The sequence below is a fragment of the Elephas maximus genome, chromosome 20 (assembly GCF_024166365.1).
Source record: "Elephas maximus indicus isolate mEleMax1 chromosome 20, mEleMax1 primary haplotype, whole genome shotgun sequence".
NCBI classification, from domain to species: domain Eukaryota; kingdom Metazoa; phylum Chordata; class Mammalia; order Proboscidea; family Elephantidae; genus Elephas; species Elephas maximus.
This window is the reverse complement of record NC_064838.1, coordinates 46,223,420-46,242,559: the sequence shown is the minus strand read 5'-3', so window position 1 is coordinate 46,242,559 and position 19,140 is coordinate 46,223,420. Positions and strand designations below refer to the sequence as shown.

The 19,140-nt window shown below is 39.1% G+C and overlaps 1 protein-coding gene across 10 annotated transcripts in view; it reads left to right on the top strand.

Annotated features, from left to right (window-relative positions):
• ULK4 (unc-51 like kinase 4) overlaps positions 1–19,140 on the top strand; it is a 710,695-nt gene that overhangs the window by 204,511 nt on the left and 487,044 nt on the right. The window lies entirely within an intron of this gene.

The window sequence follows — 19,140 nt, the reverse complement described above, 5'->3', positions numbered from 1 at the left end:
AGGGCATCCTATTTGCTAAAGTAGAGGGTCAGCAAAAACGAGGGAAACCCTTGATGATGTGAATTATTAATACAGCAGCCCTAACAAGGGACTGTCTGATATAGTGCTGGAAGATGAGCCCCCCAGGTTGGAAGGCACTCAAAAGATGACTGGGGAAGAGCTGTTTCCCAAAGTAGAGTTGACCCTAATGACGGGGATGGAGTAAAGCTTTCGGGACCTTCATTTGCTGATGTGGCATGACTCAAAATGAGAAGAAACTGCTGCAAACATCCATTAATAATCGGAACCTGGAATGTACAAGGTATGAATCTAGAAAAATTGGAAATTGTCAAAAATGAAATGGAATGCATAAATATTAATATCCTAGGCATTAGTGAGCTGAAATGGACTGGTATTGGCCATTTTGAATCGGACAATCATATAGTCTACTATGCTGGGAATGACAACTCGAAGAGGAATGGTGTTGCATTCATTGTCAAAAGGAACGTTTCAAGATCTATCCTGAAGTACAACACTGTCAGTGATCGGATAATATACATACGCCTACAAGGAAGACGAGTTAATATGACTATTATTCAAATTTACACACCAACCACTAGGGCCAAAGATGAACAAATAGAAGATTTTTATCAGCTTCTGCAGTCTGAAATAGATCGAACATACAATCAAGATGCATTGATAATTACTGGTGATTGGAACGCGAAAGTTGGAAACAAGAAGGATCAGTAGTTGGAAAATATGGCATTGGTGACAGAAACAATGCCAGAGATCGAATGATAGAATTTTGCAAGACCAATGACTTCTTCATTGCAGATACCTCCTTTCACCAACATAAACGGTGACTCTACCCATGGACCTTGCCAGATGGAACACACAGAAATCAAATTGACTACATCTGTGGAAAGAGACGATGGAAAAGCTCGATATCATCAGTCAGAACAAGGCTAGGGGCCGACTGTGGAACAGACCATCAATTGCTCATATGCAAGTTGAAGCTGAAACTGAAGAAAATCTGAGCAAGTCCACGAGAACCAAAATATGACCTTGAATATATCCCACCTGAATTTAGAGACCATCTGAAGAATAGATTTGACGCATTGAACACTAGTGACCGAAGACCAGACGAGTTGTGGAATGATATCAAGGATATCATGAAGAAAGCAAGAGGTCACTGAAAAGACAGGAAAGAAAAAGACCAAGGTGGATGTCAGAGGTGACTGAAACTTGCTCTTAAGTGTTGAGCAGCTAAAGCAAAAGGAAGAATTGATGAAGTAAAAGAACTGAACAGAGGATTTCAAAGGGCCTCTCGAGAAGACAAAGTATTATAAAGACATGTGCAAAGAGCTGGAGATGGAAAACCAAAAGGGAAGAACACGCTTGGCGTTTCTCAAGCTGAAAGAACTGACAAAAAAATTCAAGCTTCGAGTTGCAATAGTGAAGGATTCCATGGGGAAAATATTAAATGATGCAGGAAACATCAAAAGAAGATGGAAGGAATACACAGAGTCATTATACCAAAAAGAATTAGTCGATGTTCAGCCATTTCAAGAGGTGGCATATGATCAGGAACCAAGGGTACTGAAGGATGAAGTCCAAGCTGCTCTGAAGGCATTGGTGAAAAATAAGGCTCCAGGAATTGATGGAATATCAATTGAGATGTTTCAACAAACAGATGCAGCGCTGGAGGTGCTCACTCGTCTATGCCAAGAAATATGGAAGACAGCTTCCTGGCCAACTGACTGGAAGAGATCCATATTTATGCCTATTCCCAAGAAAGGTGATGCAACCGAATGTGGAAATTATAGAACAATATCATTAATATCACACGCAAGCAAAATTCTGCTGAAGTTCATTCAAAAATGGCTACAGCAGTATATCGACAGGGAACTGCCAGAAATTCAGGCCGGTTTCAGAAGAGGACGTGGAACCAGGGATATCATTGCTGATGTCAGATGGATCCTGGCTGAAAGCAGAGAATACCAGAAGGATGTTTACCTGTGTTTTATTGATTATGCAAAGGCATTTGACTGTGTGGATCATAACAAACTATGGATAACACTGTGAAGAATGGGAATTCCAGAACACTTAATTGTGCTCATGAGGAACTTTTACATTGATCAAGAGACAGTTGTTTGGACAGAACAAGGTGATACTGATTGGTTTAAAGTCAGGAAAGTTGTGTGTCAGGGTTGTATTCTTTCACCATACCTATTTCATCTGTATGCTGAACAAATAATACAAGAAGCTGGACTGTTAGAAGAAGAATGGGGCATCAAGATTGGAGGGAAGACTCATTAACAACCTGCGTTATGCAGATGACACAACCTTGCTTGCTGAAAGTGAAGAGGACTTGAAGCACTTCCTAATGAAGATCAAAGACCACAGCCCTCAGTATGGATTACACCTCAACATAAAGAAAACAGAAATCCTCACAACTGGACCAATGAGCAACATCGTGATAAATGGAGAGAAGTTTGACGTTGTCAAGGATTTCATTTTACTTGTATCCATAATCAGCCACGGAAGCAGCAGTCAAGAAATCAAAAGATGCATTGCATTGGGCAAATCTGCTGCAAAGGACCTCTTCAAAGTGTTGAAAAGCAGAGGTGTCACCACGAAGACTAAGGTGCGCCTGACCCAAGCCATGGCATTTTCAATCGCATCATTTGCATATGAAAGCTGGACAATGAGTGAGGAAGACCGAAGAAGAGTTGACGCCTTTGAATGGTGGTGTTGACGAAGAATATTGAATATACCATGGACTGCCAAAAGAACGAACAAATCTGTCTTGGAAGAAGTGCATCCAGAATGCTCCTTAGAGGCAAGGATGTCGAGACTGGGTCTTACATACTTTGGACATGTTGTCAGGAGGGATCAGTCCCTGGAGAAGGACATCATGCTTGGCAGAGTACAGGGTCATCGGAAAAGAGGAAGACCCTCAACGAGGTGGATTGACACAGTGGCTGCAACAATGAGCTCAAACATAACGATTGTAAGGATGTCTCAGGACCGGGCAGTGTTTCGTTCTGTTGTGCTATGAGTCGCTATGAGTCAGAACCGACTCGACGGCACCTAACAACAGTTACAACAACAACAACAGGGAGCTGACACAGACCAATGATCATGGGGATTGACAGGACTTTTCATTTCATTGTTACACATAAGGTCCTCGGGAGTAAGAGCGGACTCATTGGCAATTAACAGTAACAACAATATGGTAATTAAAATGAAGAGAGTAGACTGAAAAATACTGATTGAAGCGTCATAAACAAAATTTTGAAAAACAGCTGCAGAGGATGTGGACAATTCAATAACATACATGTGAGGTTTAAAATATGTAAAATCTTCATATTTTTTATGAGTATATTATTATATGTAAAAAATACCTGTGGCAATGAGACCCACCAGAATCAGGGAGGGCAGTGAGTTGGAGACAGTGTGCTAGGGCTTCAACTGTGTTAGTAATACATTGTTTCTTTAAAAAAAAAAAAAAAAGGAATTTGGTCCTACATGTTTAAAATATCAAGACAATAAAATAGAATGGGCTTTTAAGTCACCCTACTTTTATGTATGCTTGAAATCTTTCATAATTTAAGTAAAAGAATTGATGTTATAACACTCTAACTTACAATACTTTACATTTTTTATTTGCCTCACATTTGCATTTTTAGAAGATCTCTGGGGAAATTTCAGTAGTCTCTTTGTTTGGTTGTGTTTTTTCCCCCCTGTGGTGGTTGTGGTGATAGTGTTGGGTATTATAATCTACCTAAACCCTGGTGGTATAGTGGTTAAGAGCTACGGCTGCTAACCAAAAGGTTGGCGGTTTGAATCCACCAGGCGCTCCTTGAAAACTGTATGGGGCAATTCTGCTCTGTCCTGTAGGGTCACAGTGAGTCGGAATTGACTCGACGACAACAGGTTTGGTTTTTTTTTTGGTACCACCTTGTAGTTTTTATCCACACGCAGCATTATTTGAAAGGGAAAGCATTGTAACATCTCATAGGTATTCATTTTTTATTGTTTGTTTGAAGTGGACTATTTATTTCAAAAATTCCAGTGTGCTTCCTTTGGAGTTGATTTTACTAAAAATGAAATGCACAAATCTTTAGTTTACACATGTTGAATTTTGGCATCATTTGTGACCTTAAACTGCCATCTGTTCCTTAGAAACATGTTTGAAGATGCAAACACTGTAGCATGTAATTTTTCTTATTTCTTCTTAAAGCTTATAGAAAATCTGAGCATTTGCTGGGATTTTAGGAACTGTGCCTTTTGTTGTAAATGGTACGGATCATTAAGCCAACTAACTTTGAACGTTGCCATATATATGCTTTTTAAATTAATTTTTATTGTGCTTTAAGTGAAGGTTTACAAATCAAGTCAGTCTCTCACATATAAACTTACACGCACCTTACTACATACTCCCACTTACTCTCCCCCAGTGAGTTAGCCCGCCCCCTCCTTCCAGTCTCTCCTTTCGTGATCGTTTTGCCAGTTTCTAACCCCCTCTACCCTCCCATCTCCTCTCCAGACAGGAGATGCCAACATAGTCTCAAGTGTCCACCTGATGCAAGTAGCTCACTCCTCATTAGCATCTCTCTCCAACCCATTGTCCAGTCCAGTCCATGTCTGATGAGTTGTCTTCGGGAATGGTTCCTGGGCCAACAGAAGGTTTGGGGACCATGACCACCAGGATTCTTTTAGTCTTAGTCAGACCATTAAATCTGGTCTTTTTATGAGAATTTGGGGTCTGCATCCCACCGTTCTCCTTCTCCCTCAGGGGTTCTCTGTTATGCTCCCTGTCAGGGCAGGCCACATATATTTTAATGAAAGTATTCTGACAGATGAGTAATGTACTATTTTATGACTGCAAAGGTAGTTGGAGTATGACATAGGTCTGCAAGCGAGTCCGTGTAGTTAGTGTTCCCTTGTGGCAGGTTTTGTTATTTATTGGAGTCAGGAGCCCTGGTGGCGCAATGGTTAAGCCCTTGGCTGCTAATGGAGAGATTGGTGGTTCAAACCTACCCAGCAACTTTGCAGACAAAGACTTGATAATATGCTTCTTAAAGATCACAGCCTAGAAAACCCTATGGGGCAGTTCTCCAGTGTCCCACGGGGTCAGTCTGAGTTGATGTCGACTTGATGGCACCTAACATCAACAGTGCATGTTTAATATAAAAGAAAAATTGTTATCCTTTTTTATTGTCTCTTTAACATTCTTGAAATTAGTTATTTTCTTTCAGTCTGCAGGTGGTCATGTTTAGTTTGGGGGAAAATTTGAAGTTAATTAAAAAAAGTACTTTTTAGTAGTTCAGCTTTTAAAAATAGCTTAATGTTCCCTGTCTAAAAGTCAACGAGGTTCCCCCTCCCTGAAATTTGTGATTTAGAAAGTGTTGCTCTATAGAATTCACACACAAATTGTAACATCTTTCAGTAACCGCCCTGGACCCTATAGCATTAAGAAGATTATTTTATGGTGTGAAAGTGTGCTGTGAGGGAACACGTTTATTATTTTTGGAAGATTTGAGCAATTTACCAAACTTCCACTGGATCTTATGATATACCCATGAGATTGGCAAGTTGGCTAAGACTTTTGTATGTTCCTTCTTGCTTTATTTTCTTGGTGCTTTCGGCCTTTACCCTTGTTTTGGATTGATGTTTAGGAAGGCCTTGGTGCATTTATTTCCTGGGATGAAAAGACCATTGCTGGTCATTTTGTGTTATTCAAATAGTGATGCTCACGTGGCGAATTGAGTGTATTTTGAATAGAATACAGATTATATACTTAGAATATTTATTTAAAAAATGTTTATATGGTTATCAGTATGTCCACATATTCCATATTGGAGAGCATAGCTCTATAATTAATCTTAGATTATAATTTTTTTAATGGAAAAATTATTCAAATGATATAATGGACATCGTATCACCGCTTGCCTATATACTCTAGACAAAAATTAAAGGATAAGCCTTATATAAGAGTAAGTTCCTGTTGGGGCCAGATTTGAGGAGGGGGAAGATGCTGCTGCGTGTGTATCTTGTAAAATCCTACATTCTCCCTAGAAAAATAAAGGTGTGAAGGTTTTTCTACAAACCCTTGAATATGCGTGACTAGGGTCAAATCACAAGCGGCAGAGTGGGGTTAGTAACTGTTTGGGAGGTTGTACAGGAAAGGAGAAGGAGAATTCTGAGAGTTCTATGAACTGGAGAATCCAGGAATTTTTAACAAGCACCCAGCCCCCATTCAAAAGGGAAAGCCTGGCAAGCAGTTCTGAGATAAGTGATTGGAACTCCAGGAGTCTTTACAGGTTCCAGTGTGTGGTGAGTACAGAAAGACCGGGACAATCAGTGTTGACGATGGTAATTTAAGCCCTTCAAGGCTTTCAAAACTACCCAACAGAAAGAATAATCGCTGGAAAAAGACATTATGTTTGGTAACATAGAGTGTCAGTGAAAACAAGGGAAACTCTCAGTGAGATGGATTAACATATACCTGCAACGATGAACTCAAACGTACTATCACGAAGATGACATAGGACTGTGCAGTGTTTCATTCTGTTATACGTAAGGGCCTCTATGAGTCGGAGCCAACTGGAAGGCAACTAACAAGAACCGCAAGAAAGACTGAGCTCCATCTGGGAAAAACTGGGATTACCATGCAAATTGAATGTGGCAAAAATCCTGAGGCTCAAGAAGGGATAAGGTATGGGGGGTTCAGATAAAGCATCTCTGGGAAGGTACTGTAGATTTGCCTTTGAAAGACCATATTTGTGAATATTTCAAAGTAACAACAGAAGAAGGAGCCCTGAAGCTGTGGAAATAGGTAGATTATACTGCCCCACCCCTACTTTCTACGTTGGAGCTGCCTCCTTAAAAATGTAGAAAATTCAATTCATTTAGACACCAAAATATGAAAAGCGTTGTGGTTGAATCCCATAAAAAGATGGTGTCAAAAAAAATTGTTTTGAATAACATCCCAATGGACAATGAAGGCTTATTAGGAAAAAAATATGGCCACAAAGCACGTCAGGCCACTACGCCCTGATGTTTATATATAAAAAAAAGAAGAGCTAAAACAAATTAAGAAAATAATGAAAGGTATCGAAGAACTTCACGAATCAGAAGTAGAAAAGCTCAGAAAAAATATGACTAGACTTCATGAGAATTCAAAGAGCTGGTCTTTCTCCAGAGAGATTAAGAAATAAAAGGACAATCAGGAGCACAAGAGGAAATAGATACTGTACTACTTTCGTATTATAAGGGAAATACAGGTGAACAGGAGAAAAAAAAATCAAGGAAAAGATAAAAAAAAAAAACCAGGTGAAAGTGATAGATGCAGAAGACAAAGATAATCCAGAATACAAAGGAGACAAAATCAGTAGAACAGAATAATGATTGTGAAGTGAGTTTCATACCATGTTTCACAGAAGGACTTGTTCATTATCATTTATGGACAAAATATAATCCAGAAAATATTTTCCTGAAATAAGACTTCTCCAGTGTACAGATGAAAAAGGCACACAGTGTACCTAGGAACATCATTCTACGATAGCAGCACCAAGACATTCTAAAGAAGTCTTTTGGGCTTCCAAGCACAAGGGCCAAGTCATGTATAAGGAAAAGACAATTATATTGCATCATACTTTTCAGCAACGATGCTTAATGACAACTGGGTGGAGGAAGGTGTTTAAGGAAAAAAGATGTGAGCCATGTATTTTATATGCAATCAACTTGGGTCTTCAGTTATAAAAATCACAGACAGGTGTCTTGAAACATGTTTCTGTGAATCTGCCAGAGACTGAGCTTCAGACGATCAAGAAATGTTTGGATAAACCTCAGCATTGGGGACTGGTGATGATTGTTGAAGATACCTACTTTCAGAACTAAGGCTAAATGATGAGAATAAACCAAAAACCAAACCCATTGCCACAGAGTCAATTCCCACTCATGGTGATCCTATAGGACAGAATAGAACTGCCCCATAGGGTTTCTAAGGAGCAGCTGTTGAACTCAAACTGCGAATCTTCTGGTTAGCAACTGAACTCTTGAAGTAGGATAAAATAGTCTGTCATTCTAAACCTGCACTGATTCTGTGTGTGTGTGTAACAGAGAGAGAGAGAGAGAAAACGAGGAAAAGAAGAGATGCTGGAAAGTATATGAAAAGCACGGTAAGCTAGTAGACCACTCTGAATAAATCTCTGGTGTGGCTTAAAAAACAAAAAAACAAAAAAACAGAAGAGCATACTTAAAAATTCAGTGCCAGATTTTTGACGTTAGAAAGTTGAAGACGGTAAAACTCCAGGAAGCCTGCTCTGCTGTATTTCAAATAGTAGAGCTTAGAAAACTCACACCAACTCGAAAAAGTTACATAGACTCACACATCTGCCTTAGTCATTTTTTACCTGAGGTCTGTGGCCTTGAATGGACTTTGTAGCTGGATAATCAGTAACGTACAGTTTGGACCTCATGTAATTGGTTTTGGAGGTCACTTAAAGATTTAAACGTTAATTTTTAAAGTCCTTCTATGTTTAGCAGGAGAGTTTTTTTGTGATCGTTGGAAAGACCGTTCTTTCTGGGTGTTATTGATATTGACCAGAGGCACTGCCTTTTTAAAGTTTTGCTTTGCTGATTATTTTAATACTAGCTATTGTTCATTTTTAGTTCATCAGCCTAGTTTGACTGCAGCAGGTGCTTCAAGTTCTTATTTGACTTTAGTATTTTGACCAAGTATCACAAGCAATCTGTTCTATAATTTCCACATTTGGTTGAATCACCTTTCTTGGGAATAGGCATAAATATGGATCTCTTCCAGTCAGTTGGCCAGGAAGCTGTCTTCCATATTTCTTGGCATAGACGAGTGAGCACCTCCAGCGCTGCATCTGTTTGTTGAAACATCTCAATTGATATTCCATCAATCATCAATTCCTGGAGCCTTATTTTTCACCAATGCCTTCAGAGCAGCTTGGACTTCATCCTTCAGTACCCTTGGTTCCTGATCATATGCCACCTCTTGAAATGGTTGAACATCGACTAATTCTTTTTGGTATAATGACTCTGTGTATTCCTTCCATCTTCTTTTGATGCTTCCTGCGTTGTTTAATATTTTCCCCATGGAATCCTTCACTGTTGCAACTCGAGGCTTGAATTTTTTTTGTCAGCTCTTTCAGCTTGAGAAACGCCAAGCGTGTTCTTCCCTTTTGGTTTTCCATCTCCAGCTCTTTGCACATGTCATTATAATACTTTGTCTTCCTGAGCAGTGCTTTGAAATCTTCCGTTCAGTTCTTTTACTTCATCAATTCTTCCTTTTGCTTTAGCTGCTCGACGTTCGAGAGCAAGTTTCAGAGTCTTATCTGACATCCATCTTGGTCTTTTCTTTCTATCCTGTCTTTTCAGTGACCTCTTGCTTTCTTCACGTATGATGTCCTTGACATCATTCCACAACTTGTCTGGTCTTCGGTCACTAGTGTTCAATGTGTCAAATCTATTCTTCAGATGGTCTCTAAACTCAGGTGGGATATATTCAAGGTCATATTTCGGCTCTCATGTACTTGCTCTGATTTTCTTCAGTTTCAGCTTGACCTTGCATATGAGCAATTGATAGTCTGTTCCACAGTCGGCCACTGGCCTTGTTCTGACTGATGATATTGAGCTTTTCCATTGTCTCTTTCCACAGATGTAGTCAATTTGATTTCTTTGTGTTCCATCTGGTGGCTGCTGCAGTATATTGACAAGAAACTGCCAGAAATTCAGGCTGGTTTCAGAAGAGGACGTGGAATCAGGGATATCACTGATGATGTCACATGGATCCTGGCTGAAAGTGGAGAATACCAGAAGGGTGTTTACCTGTGTTCTATTGACTATGCAAAGGCATTCAACTATGTGGATCATAACAAATTATGGATAACACTGCGAAGAATGGGAATTCCAGAACACTTAATTGTGCTCATGAGGAACCTTTACATAGATCAAGAGGCAGTTGTTCAGACAGAACAAGGTGATACTGATTGGTTTAAAGTCAGGAAAGTTGTGTGTCAGAGTTATATTCTTCCACAATACATATTCAAAATGTATGCTGAGCAAATAATCCAAGAAGTTGGACTATATGAAGAAGAACGAGGCATCAGGATTGGGGGAAGACTCATTAACAACCTGTTTTATGCAGATGACACAACCTTGCTTGCTGAAAGTGAAGAGGACTTGAAGCACTTCCTAATGAAGATCAAAGACCACAGCCTTCAGTATGGATTTCACCTCAACATAAAGAAAACAGAAATCCTCACAACTGGACCAATGAGCAACATCATGATAAACGGAGAAAAGGTTGAAGTTGTCAAGGATTTCATTTTACTTGTATCCACAATCAACAGCCATGGAGGCAGCAGTCAAGAAATCAAAAGACACATTGCATTGAGCAAATCTGCTGCATAGGACTTCTTCAAAGTGTCAAAGAGCAAAGATGTCACCCTGTATACTAAGGTGAGCCTGACATAAGTCATGGTATTTTCAATTGTGTCATATGGATGTGAAAGCTGGACAATGAATAAGGAAGACCAAAGAAGAATTGACGCCTTTGAATTGTGGTGTTGACGAAGAATATTGAATATACCATGGACTGCCAAAAGAACGAACAAATCTGTCTTGGAAGAAGTGCATCCAGAATACTCCTTAGAGGCAAGTATGACAAGACCGTGTCTTACATAGTTTGGACATGTTGTCAGGAGGGATCAGTCCCTGGAGAGGGACATCATGCTTGGCAGAGTACAGGGTCAGTGGAAAAGAGGAAGACCCTCAACGAGGTGGATTGATGCAATGGCTGCAACAATGAGCTCAAGCATAACGACGATTGTAAGGATGGCGCAGGACCAGGTAGTGTTTCGTTCTGTTGTGCATAGGGTCGCTATGAGTCAGAACCGACTTGTAGGCACCCAACAACAACAACAGATCACAACCGAACAAACAAAAAAACTGAAGCCCGTTGCCATCAAGTCAATTCCGACTCATAGCGACCCTATAGGACAGAGTAGAACTGCCCCATACAGTTTCCAAGGAGTGCCTGGTGGATTTGATCCACTGACCTTTTGGTTAGCAGCTGTAGCTCTTAACCACTATGCTACCCGGGTTTCCTAAGGATTGTGGCAGTGGTGGGATTCAAACCCATGCCATCGAAATGACTGGAGCCTAAATACAGAGCCTTAGACCGCTCAGCCATGGTAACTTCCAGTATCACAACAGTGATAAATAATTAGCCTGAAGCCACAGATTTCCAGGGAAGTACCATGGAAGATCAGTGTGAAATTTTGTATATATAAAATTTTGAAAAAAATTGAATGCTAAACCTCATTTTTTTTTTTTTCCTCACAAAGGAACTTGTCATACCAACTCAGTAGTTGCTAATCAAGCATTTACTATATGGAAATTAATTTACACACATTAATCAGATTGAGTTTTATTGTGATGCTATTTTTAGTCGATCTGCATTAATAAATGTGTGTTCTATAAAAGACATTTTAGTTAGACCCTTGGCTAAAGTTGTTTAAAGAATGTGTAATGGTAAAATCTTTTTAGATTTAATCAGTACATTTTTATTTTTGATCAATATTAGACGGGGGAAATAATGTCAACTTCGTTATCCCCTTGTGTTTCTCAGTGTTTTTCCTTGAGGCTGTTAGCAGCTGATGGCCAGATTGTACTCATTGATTTTTAGCTGTGACAGTTTGTTGAAGTAGATCAATTTTACCTCTTGAGATTGGCAAGAAGTAATTCTGCAGTTTTCTACCTCATCATTATTTTTGATTCATCTAATCATTTTGTCTTTGTGATGTGTACTAGACGGATGTTTTATTCTTTTGTGTAATTTGGTTAAGATAGCATTTTGTTTGTGATGGAAGCTTCGTATATTTTGGACAAATTAAATTCCTAACACTTCAAACATTTCATCAGAAGCTGTCTTTATGTTAGGATAGAAATGGGTATGTCTCTCTCCTCCGTACTATGGTGAGAAGTCCCTGGCAAGTACCATTTGCTCCTGGTCATGTATGCTGGTCATGAAATGGTTGTGCTGTGATTTGGTTATATACCTAAACAGCATCTGCTCTTTCTGTCAAGGTGTAAGATTTAGGTATGTTGGGCTTAGGACAAGATGAATGTAAATCAAAGCTGAATACATAGTAGATTGCAAACTGAAATGACCTGAGGTCATTTTTGGTTCTTTAAAGGTAGTTTTGATTATTCATTCTTGGTACGAAATCTTGGCTTGCAGCCTGTGTCTTGCATCCTCAAGTGTTGTGAGATTAATACCATTCTAGAGGTGTGGTGCACATTGCTTAAGATTAAATACGGAGCCCCCGGCAGTTAGTTGTACGAGTCAGAGTCATTACCGTTCATTTTTTTCTTTTCCCTTAATGACTAAATGAGAATTTATTTAGGGCACAAGATAGTTTTAGGCTTAGATCCAAAATTGGAGTCTGTAATATACTACATCTGCTGCAGGAACATAGAGTTATTATTTTGATTTTGATATATTTTGTTGTAGTTTGTTTCAGTCAAAATCATAAGCACAGTATTTCTGTTCTGCTGATTGTTATTAATAGCTGCATAACACTACATCAAGAAGAAATGCAAAAATAGACCTCATCATCTTTTATTGTTGGGCACTTCTATATTTAAAAATTATGACTGTCACTTTATGGACTTTTTTTGTGCCTAGAAGATTTTCCTGTTTCACTACATACTTAAGCTGGATTTCAGTTATCTACTACTGTGTAACAAACTATCCCAGATCATAGTGGCTTCAATAAGAATAGTAACTTGTTCTGCTCACCGATGTGTAATTTGGGCAAGGCTCAGTGAGTTTGGCTTGTCTCTACCTCACACAGGGTTTGTTAGCTGGAGAATGAACTTTCAAGATGACTCTTTCACATGACTGGAAAGTTGGTGCTCACTGTTGGCTGGAAATGCAACTGGAGCTGTAGGCTGGGAGCTTCAGTTGCTTTCCATGCAGGACTTTACAGTGGCTGGGGCTTCTTCATAGTTCAGTGCTGTGTTGCAAGAGTGAGTGTCCCGAGAGAACCAGCAGTGGCTGTATGGCCTTTTGTAACTTAGCCTTTGACGTCACACAGTGTCTACCACTCCCTTCCTCACTCCACTCGTTACTCTCCTTACACGTAATTAATTAGTGTGTGTCATGAAGGAAGAACGGAAGACTGGATATTGGGTAGATGGAGTCTTTACGGCAAATATGAGCTAGTCCTACACATAAGACAGATGACTTTCACATCATTATGTTGAATCCAGGCATTAGTATCCCTCTTTTCATTTCTCATTTTGTGTATCTTTGCTGTCTCCTTTTCATAGATTAATTCAGCTAGTGATTTATCTTTTTTATATTTTTCAAATAGCCAGAATTTTGATTTATTGCATTTCTGTCTTCTAACTCATTAGTTTCTGCTTCCATCTCTCTTAGTTTCTTCCTCTTGCTTTTTTTTTCCCTTACCTTTTTGCTTTAGGAAATTTAGTTTTTGTTTAATTTTTATTTATAAATGTGTTAAAGGTATGTATTTTCCGATGATTGCTGCTTTAATTGTACACCATATTTTCTGGTATACAGTGTTTTTACAAGTGTATGTATTTTTTATTTCTGTAATTTTGTTTGTATTTTCCCTTTCATTTAAGGGTTGTTAAATAGAGAACTTCAGGTAGAAAGACCTTTTAGATTATTGATGTGTGTATTAATTTCTTGTTTTTTGCATTGTGATCAGAAAATGTTGGTGTTTTTATATCTTTTTACTTTATATGCTATATTGAGGGGTTTTTTTTTTTGCTAACTATTATATGGTTAATTTAAAAGAATGTTTCATGTTTGGTTATGAAAAATGTATACCAAACCAACCAAACCCAGTGCCGTCGAGTGGGTTCCGACTCACAGTGGCCCTATAGGACAGAGTAGAACTGCTCCGTAGAGTTTCCGTGGAGCTCCTGCCAGATTCGAACTGCCGACCCTTTGGTTAGCAGCCTTAGCACTTAACCACTCTGCCACCAGAGTTTCCAAAAAAGGTTTATTTTCTATTATTTGAGTGTAAAATTTGATATATACCCACAAGATCTTATCCATAGACTGTATTATTTAGGTCTTCTATATCCTTACTTACTTTTGTTCCCTTGTCAGTTTTGGACTGAGAGTGGTGTGATAAAGTCTCCTATTATTTGCATCTATTGCTTTTTATATCTTTGGTAATTTCTACTTTATATGGTCATTATGTTATTTGAGGCATAGGTATTCTTCTTTAATGTTGTATGTTTGTTGTGAATGGTGGCCTGTAACATTATGAAATGTTCTTCTTTGCCTTGTTTATTTATTTTTAGCCCAAATTGTATCAGGAGCACATGCATACTCTTTTTTAAGTATTTCAGTCCACTCTCTTCTTGCTTGCATGGTTTCTGAAGTGAAGCCTGATGAAATTCTAATCTTTGTTCCTTTAAAAGTATCTTTTTCTTCTGGCTTCTTTCAGGATTTTCTCTTTGTTTTTCTGCAGTGTGAATATGGTATGCCTTGGTGTAGACTTTTTGGAATCTATCTCTGAGCTTCCTGGACTTGTGGTTTTGTGTCTGTCTGCAGTTCTGGAAAATTCTCAGCCATTATGACTTCAGATACTTCTTTTGTTCCTTTTTTCTGTCTGGCATTCCTGTTACACATACGTTATACCTTTTGTAATAGTCCCACAGTTCTTGGATATTCTGCTCTATATATTTTTTCCCAGTCTTTATTTCTCTTCACTTTTCAGTTTGCGAAATTCCCATTGACATATCTTGAAGATCACTGATGCTTGTCTTGGTCGTGTTTGATTTCCTGATGAGCCTTTCGAAGACATTCTTTGTTCCTGTTACAGTGTTTTTGATCTCTAGCATTTCCTTTTGATTCTTTTTTAGAGTTTCCATCTCTCTGCTTGAAGTACTCATCTATTCTTGTATGTTGCCTGCATTTTCTACTAGATCTGTTAGTGTATTAATCATATTGTGGTTGCTGTTAGTTGCTGTGGAATTGGCCCCGGCTCATGCTGACGGTATACACAGTGGCATTGGACTGTTGTGATCCATAGGGTTTTCTTTGGCTTATTTTCAGAAGTAGATTACTAGAGCTTTTTTCCTAGTTTGTCTTAGGGAGCTCCGCTGAAACCTGCCCACGATGGATGATCTTGCTGGTGTTTGAGATATCGATGGTGTAGCTTTCAGCATTATAGCAACACATAAGCCATCACAATCAAACTGAAAGACAGGTGATGAATATTATTATATTATTTTAAATTCCTGATTTGATAATTCCAAAATATCTTTAATATCTCAGTCTGATTCTGATGTTTGTTCTGTCACTTCAGATTATGTTTTTTGCCTTTTAACATGCCTTGTAATTTTTTGTTGAAAGTCAGACATGAGGTATCATATAAAAGGAACAGATGTTGTTTTAATTGCAACCTTCTTATATTGCTGTGATGGTATGATGGTGGAGAAAGGGTAAGCATTCTGTGATCCTATGATTAGATCTTGGCCTTTTAGTGACCCCTTAGGTGAACCAGGAAGATCTAGAGGTAGCTGTTATTGTGTGCTTCCCTTCCCCCACACAGAAGGCTAGAGGGGGCTGAAGTTGGGTATTTCTTTTCCTCTGTCTTGGTAAAAGGTGCTTTTTGTTAGTGCTTGGCTGCTATCTGAAAGGTTGGCAGTTCGAACCCATCAGTTGCTCTGTAGGAGAAAGATGTGGCAGTCTGCTTCTGCAAGGGTTACAGCCTGGGAGACCTTATGGGGCAGTTCTTCTCTGTCCTTATCTTAGTTATCCAGTACTGCTATAACAAAAATACCACAAGTGAGTGGCTTTAGCAAACAAAAGTTTATTCTCTCAGAGTCCGGTAGGCTAGAAATCCAAATTTGAGGCTTCAGGGGAAGGCTTACTCTGTCTCTGTTGACTCTGGAAGAAGATTCTTGTCATCAGTCTTCTCTTGGTTGAGGAGCTTCTCTGTGCAGGAACCCCAGGTCCAAAGGTTGCACTCTGCTCCCAGTGCTGTTTTCTTGGTGGTTTGAGATCCCCATGTCTCTCTGCTCACTTCCGTCTCAAAGACTGGTTTAAGACACGATCTAATATCCTAGAGCTCATCAATATAACTGCCCCTAGTCTATCTCATTAACATCGTAGTGATAGGATTTAGAACACTTACAAAAATCACATCAGATGACAAAATGATGGACAGTCACATAGTACTGGGAATTATGGCCAAGCCAAATTGATACACATATTTTTGGGGGACACAGTTCAATCCATGACAGTTCTGTAGGGTCTTTATGAGTCAGAATCAACAGCAGTGGGTTTTCTTGTTTATCTCATATAAACCAATTACTATTGAGTCAGTTCTGACTCCTGTGTATCAAAGTAGAACTGTGCTCCACAAGGTTTTCAGTAGTTAGGGTCTAGTAAAGTAGTAGCCCTGGAGGCTAGTTGTTAAGGAGAAGAGAGTGTTACTCAAAAATGGTTTTTTTTTTCCCTCGCCCTCCTGGAAACATGAGGAGGCTTTTCTCTGATATTCACAGTGAGAATGTGGTATGGGACTCCTGGAGGTAAAACTTGAGAAAGTGTGGTGATCCTCCCTAAGGTTGGACTTCCAGGAGTTTTTCTCCCTCAAACTAGTTCAAACTTATTTTCCAGAAGTTAGCTAATTACCTTTTAGGTATTCCTACCTGATGCTGGGTCCAGTGGTGACTGTCCATACACCCTGTAAGTAGTGAATCTTGTGTTAACCTGTCCGTCTTTCCAGTTTTTGGGGTGGCGGTTTGCACTGTGACCTCAGTTCTCTGATGGATCTAAGAAGAGCTGTTGAGTTAAATTTTTTAGCCTTTTTTTGGTTGTGACAATGGGAGCGAAGTGTGCCAGGCTTTTTACATGCCAAAACGGAAACCACAAGACCCTGCTTTCTTTTTTTGCTTGTGTTGGCCTGATTGATACATACATACATATGTACATACATATATGCACATATGTATTCTATGTATGTATATTAATATATATAAAATTATATATTAGGATTTTAAAATGATTATGATTTAAAAAATATAATATATCTTTAAATCAGTTTTTGTTGCTTTAAAAACATAATACAAATCACTATTTTTGGTATATAGTTCTATTAGTTTAGCACCTGCATAGACTCTTGTTACCACCATCACAAATAGGATACAGAACAGTTCCAACACCTCAAAGAGTGTCATTGTGCTTGTTCCCCTTTGAGTCAGACCTTCCCCCTACCCCAGCCTGTGGCAATCACTATCTCTTCTCTGCCTCTATAGTTTTGCCTTTTTCAGAGTGTCGTGTAAGTGGGATATGAGGCTGCTTTCATTCACTTAACGTAATGCAGTTAAGATTTATCCATGTGGTTGCATGTATCGGTAATTCATTCCTTTTTATCGTTACTAGTATTTCACCGAGTAGATGTACCAGTTTATTTATGTGTGTACTCACTGAAATACCTTTGTGTTGTTTCTGGTTTCTGACTATTTTGAATAATGCTGCTTTCAACTTTTGTGTACAGGTTTTTCTGTGAATGTAAGTTTTTATTTCTTTAGAATAAATACTTAGAGCTGGGATGACTGGAGCATATAGTAGTTGTATGTTTAACCGTTTATGAAACTGCAAAAATATTTTCCAGAGTGACTGTACCATTTTGCATTCCTAAAGGCAATGCACGAAGAATTCTAGTTGCTCCACATTTTTGCCTTTTTAATTTTAGCTATTCTAATAAATATATACTGGGATCTCATTGTGATTTTAATTTGCATTACCGTAATGACTGTGATATTGAGCATTATTTCATGTTATTTGACATCCATATTATCTCCTTTGGAAAAATGTCTGTTCATATACTTTGATGTCCTTGCTGGGGGCTGTCACAGGTTGAACTGTGTCCCCCGAAAATGTGTGTCAATTTGGTTAGGCCATGATTCCCAGTATTGTGTGATTGTCCTCCACTTTGTTATTGCTGTAATTTTCCTATGTGTTGTAAATCCTAATCTCTACCTGTGGTTAATGAGGCAAGATTAGATTATGTTGAAGAGGAGTAGGGTGGGTGGGATGTAACACCCTTACTCAGGTCACATCCCTGATCCAATGTAAAGGGGGTTTCCCTGGGGTTTGGCCTGTATCACCTTTTATCTTACAAGAGATGAAAGGGAAGCCAGCAGAGAGTTGGGGACCTCATACCACCAAGAAAGCAGTGCTGGGAACAGAGCATGTTCTTTGAACCTGGGGTTCCTGTGCGGACAACCTCCTAGACCAGGAGAAGATTGATGACAAAGACTTTTCTCCAGAGTCGACTCAGAGAGAAAGCCTTCCCCTTAAGCCGGCACCCTGGATTTGGACTACTAGCCTACTAGACTGTGAGAGAATAAATTTCTCTTTGTTAAAGCCATTCACTTGTGGTATTTCTGTTATAGCAGCACTAGATGACTAAGACAAGGGCCGTTGCTGGGAGAAACAGGTTTGTGATAGTGGTTCTTGGACCACAGAGTATAAAATTAAATTCAAGGGTTGGTTATGGGGAAATGGGCTTTCTACTGTCTAGATGCTGGAAAGGTAGAAACAGATCTTCTACTCATCGACACCTGGGCATTAATTGTGTTTTCTTCAACCTAGATGATGATGTGGTTTTGATAATTTGGTTCAGAAACTAGGAGAACCTGACGCTAATAAATATTTCACTAAATAGAAGTGTATACAAAAAAACCCCCAAACCCATTGCTGTCGAGTGGATTACCACTCATAGTGACCCTATAGGGCAGGGTAGAACTGCCCCATAGAGTTTCCAAGGAGTGGCTGGTAGATTCGAACTGCCAACCTTTTGGTTAGCAGCCGTGCATTTAACCATTGCACTACCAGGACATGACTGGGTGAATTTTTACTGAGTTGGAGCAAAACAACTGAGCTTCTTGAGTCTGCCTTGGACACACAGTGTTACTCTAGCTGCTTGCCTTTGTTAAGGACTTTTGGGAGCTTGTATTTCTGCTCTCTGTAGCCATCTTGCTAACAATATGATTCAGTATTCCTGACTACTTAAATCCTTGTGTGTATATTTATGTGGATTTACTTCTTACATATGTATGTAGGTC